Source organism: Cervus canadensis, chromosome X, assembly GCF_019320065.1.
Source record: "Cervus canadensis isolate Bull #8, Minnesota chromosome X, ASM1932006v1, whole genome shotgun sequence".
Taxonomy (NCBI): domain Eukaryota; kingdom Metazoa; phylum Chordata; class Mammalia; order Artiodactyla; family Cervidae; genus Cervus; species Cervus canadensis.
In genome coordinates, this window is record NC_057419.1 from 143,129,381 (window position 1) to 143,134,361 (window position 4,981).

Consider the following 4,981-nt stretch of genomic DNA (forward strand, 5'->3'; position numbering starts at 1 on the left):
CATTGGAAAAGACCCTGATGTTGGGAGATTGAATGCAGGAGGAAAAGGGGACAACAGAGGATGAGATGGTTGGATGGCATCACCAACTCAATGTACATGAGTTTGAGCAACTTCCGGGAGATGGTGAAGGACAGGGAAGCCTGGGATGCTGAAGTCCATGGGGTCACAAAGAGTCAGACATGACTGACTGGACAACACCACCTGTCTGTGAGTACCAAGCCCTGGGCACCATGCCATCCTCGCTGGTCTTTCCTGCAATGCTGGGTGTTGTGGTGCCCAATAGCCAAAGCTGGAGGCTGGTCCCCACTCTGGAGCTGCCAGCCAGGCACCAGGCAGCGGGGAGACTGCTAGTGCTTAGAGGACTCTGTTTACGTCTTGCTCAGAGCAGACATTTTGGAAAGGCTGGTTTAATGAGTCCCCCTGAGGGCCCAACGACACATTCATCAACCCCAGGGATACCACACTGGTGCAGGGCCAGAGGCCCAGGACTCCTCCCCAGTCTTCTGTGCTTCAGGGGGTGGCTTTGTTTCTCTGGGAATATTTTTCTACGGGGACTTAGAGAGGATGAGACCCTCACAACCCACACGCCCCAGTGCAGAATGTCCCCTCTGGGCCCTCCTGCTCGTCCCCAGGGCAGCTCCCATAGCCGCAGTGCTAGTTCCTGGTTTGCTTGGCTCCTTGTGCCAACTGTGGGCACCCAGAACCTGCACCCTCAGCCAATCCCTCGTTGCCCTCTCTGTGCAGATGTCGCATGCGGAGTTGTCAAGTGACAGGGCTCACGGGGGCCTGTGTGCTCATGCCCTTGTGCTGGCATCTCCTGCCTCTACTCCCAAGTAGGCACCCGCAGCTGAGGTAACAGGTGACTGTCCGCAAACGGGACCTCTTGCCTGGACCTTAGATTAGGCAACCGGGTCGCCAGTGACAGTTGAATGCCCTCACCCAAGGAAGGACACCTCTGCCACTGCCAGAGTAGGTACCAAGGTGTGCCTCAGTGAGGCCCTAAGGACTATTCAGGGATGAGGGGACCAGTGACTGTCCTCACAGGGTCCTCCCCCGCTTCAAGCTTGTGCCCCTTGTAGGCACCTGGAATGGAGGTGACAGTTGAATGCTCTTAACCAGAACCAGTAATGGAGAAAGGGAAAGATATACTCAATTGAACACAGAGTTCCAAAGAATAGCAAGGAGAGGTAAGAAAGGCTTCTTAAGTGAACAATGCAAAAGAAAGTGGAAAACAATAGAATGGGAAAGACTAGAGACCTCTTAAAAAAATTAGAGACACCAAGGGAACATTTCATGCAAAGATGGGCACAATAAAGGACAGACGCGGTATGGACCTAACAGAAGCAGAAGATATTAAGAGGTAGCAAGAATACATAGAACTATACAAAAAGGTCTTAATGACCCAGATAGCCACAATGGTGTGATCACTCACCTAGAGCCAGACATCCTTGAGTGTGAAGTCAAGTGGGCCTTAGGAAGCATCATGATGAACAAAGCGAGTGGAGGTGTTGGAATTCCAGTTGAGCTGTTTCAAATCCTAAAAGATGATGCTGGGAAAGTGCTGCACTCAATGTGCCAGTAAATTTGGAAAACTCAGCAGTGGCCACAGGACTGCAAAAGGTCAGTTTTCATTCCAATCACAAAGAAAGGCAATGTGCCAAAGAATGTTCAAACTACCCTACAATTGCACTCATTTCACATGCTAGCAAAGTAATGTTCAAAATCCTTCAAGCTAGGCTTCAATAGTATGTGAACTTAGAACTTCCAGATGTACAAGCTGGATTTAGAAAAGGCAGAAGAACCAGAGATCAAATTGCCAACATCTGTTGGATCATAGAAAAAGCCAATTTCAGAAAAACATCTACTTCTGCTTCATTGACTACACTAAAGTCTCTGACTGTGTGGATCACAACAAACTGGAAAATTCTTAAAGAGATGGGAATACCAGACCACCTGACCTGCCTCTTAAGAAACCTGTATGCAGGTCAGGAAGCAACAGTTAGAACTGGACATGGAACAACAGACTGGTTCCAAATAGGAAAAGGAGTACGTCAAGGCAGTATATTGTCACCCTGATTATTTAACTTATTTGTATAGTACATCATGAGAAATGCCACGCTGGATGGATCACAAGCTGGAATCAAGACTGATGGGAGAAATATCAATAACCTCAGATATGCAGATGATACCACCCTTATGGCAGGAAGCAAAGAGGAACTAAAGAGCCTCTTGATGAGGTTGAAAGAGAAGAGTGAAAAAAGCTGGCTTCAAACTCAACATTCAAAAAACTAAGATCATGGCATCTGGTTCCATCACTTCATGGCAAATGGATGGGGAAACAATGGAAACAGTGACAGACTATTTTCTTGGGCTCCACAATCACTACAGATGGTGCCTTCAGCCATGAAGTTAAAAGACGCTTGCTCCTTGGAAGAAAAACTATGACAAAACCAGACAGCGTATTAAAAAGCAGAGACATCATTTTGCTGACAAAGTTCCATCTAGTCAAAGCTATGGTTTTTGCAGTAATCATGTACAGATGTGAGACGTGGACAATAACAAAGGCTGAGTGCCAAAGAATTGATGCTTTCAAACTGTGGTGCTGGAGAACACTCTTGAGAGTCCCTTGGACAGCAAGGAGATCAAACCAGTCCATCCTAAAGGAAATCAACCCTGAATACTCATTGGAAGGAGTGATGCTGAAGCTGAAGCTCCAATACTTTGGCCACCTGATGCAAAGAGCCTTTTCTCATTGGAAAAGACCCTGATGTTGGGAAAGACTGAGGACAGGAGGAGAAGGGGACGACAGAGGATGAGATGGTTGGATGGCATCACCGACTCAATGGACAAGAGTTTGAGCAAACTCTGGGAGATGGTGAAGGACAGGGAAGCCTGGTGTGCTGCAGTCCATGTGTTCTCAAGGAGCCAGACACGCCTGAGTGAATGAACAACAACCAGAATCTCATGCTTCTTCTGCATTGCAAGCTCCTAGAGCCGAGATTACAGCTACTGTCCCTCTCAGGTCCTTCATTGGCACCGGGCATCCGGTGAGAGTTGAGCATCCTTACCAGGGCCCTCTCATCTCTGCCACAGGGTAGAGCCCAGATCTGAGCTATCCACTAACTGCCATGGCCTGGGCCCTCTGTCATGGTGGGGACACTCAGAGAGGATCAGATCGGGGGTCCCCACCCCACCCTCCCTGATCCCACGTGGTCATCACATGTTGGGGGCCCAGGAGGAGCTTAGTCTCTCCTCCACTTCCAGTTCCTGCCCCTACATGGATCCTCCACGCTGTTAAGTGTCCTCAGTGATGCCATCCTGGAAGGCTTCCCAAGGGGCTTGGGACGACTCTCCCCAGCACTCAACTCTACTGGGTCCCCCAAAGTCTGTAGGTGTCTGTGGAGCTGTGTGAGGGGGCCCTGAGCACAAAGACCCCAGCAGGGTCAAGAAAAGCTCCTTCGTTTCTTTGCTTTTTCCCCTGAGGGCTTCCCTGGTGGCTCAGATGGTAAAGAATCCACCTGCAATGCCAGAGACCATGGTTCGATCCCTGGGTGGGGAAGAGCCCCTGGAAGAAGGGAATGGCAACCCACTCCAGTGTTCTGGCCTGGAGAATTCCATGGACAGAGGAGCCTGGTGGGCTACAGTCCACAGGGTCGTGAAGAATCAGACATGACTGAGCTACTAAGCACAGCGTCTGGCCTCTGTGGGCACACAGCTGCCCCATAGCGTCCAGGACAGGACAGGACTCTCTGTAGCTATGCAGGAGCCAGAGCATTAGAGAGGAGCAAAGGGATCTCTAGGACACCCTCTGTGACTCTTGACTACTCACTGCCCCTTCCTCAGGCCGGCACAGGGAAGAGAACCAAGGCCAGCGTCCCCACCCCAAATGAAGTGTGGCCTCTCGGCCTGTCCACACGGGGCCTTCTCAGCTGCTCTGTGAGGACCTGAAGGCACCATGGGGTCTGGATTCCAGCTGTCCCCGGCTCAGCAAGTCCTTCTGCTCTGTCTAGGTCCACCTGAACCTGGCGGTCTCCCTACACAGCTCGTGAGGAGCCACGGTGGCCAAGCTCTTGCCAACAAACAGCCTGCGGGCCTGGCCCCACGGTCACAGGCCTTCCTGGCCCCGTGACCCCTGATAGCCATGGGGACTCGGGCAGTGGACCTTGCCTGCCCAGGTCACATGTTGGGCGGCTGGCTTGGTGCTTCCATGAAACATCCCGGCAAACAAGGAGCATCCTATCTGTGTGCTTCAGGTCAGCCACACGTCCCAGAACTCAGGCTCAGGGCAGGGACCACAGGAGCGGCTGCAGCCCCCTTCCTGGTGCTTTGTCAAGGGGACGGGCCGGACAGACACCCGGGGGGTGGGGCGGCGCTGCCTTTGGTGGGCAGGCTCACCTGGCCCCTTGGGACGTGCCCTTGTTCAGCAATGAGGCGTGTGCAGAGATAATCCGGCTAGTTGAGATTAAGGTTATCCTGGGGGAGATCGGGCCTCCAGTCCAGGATGACTGGTGTCCTATTCAAGGGAGAAGCTTATGTGAAGACGGAGCCAGAGGCGGCCAGGCTCAAGGAAGCCAGCAGAGCCCCTGGAGGGGGCCTGCCCTTGGTCTCAGGCGCGAAGGCCAGCTGTGTGCCTCTCTGTGGTGTCAGGCTGTTGTGTGCCCTGGACTCGCCTGTCCTCCTTGGTTTCTGCCCCCAAGTCCCTTAGCTACTCCTTCCTAAATACTTTGTCATGGCAGGAGTGGGGGGGGGGGTAAAGGAACATGACCTGTTCTTATGCCGCAAGTGGTCTTCTGACAAGATCCCATAGCTCGGTTGGGGCAGGATGTGTGGTCAGGGGCGGAGGTCACCCACGTGCCCACCCAACCCGGCGGCAAGGGAAGTGGGCGTTGGGGTGAGCTGATGCTGGGGACAGGGCAGGTGGGCAGGCAGCCGCAGGGTCGCCCCTCCACAGTCGCAGGAGGCAAGAAAGGACCCAGAGCCG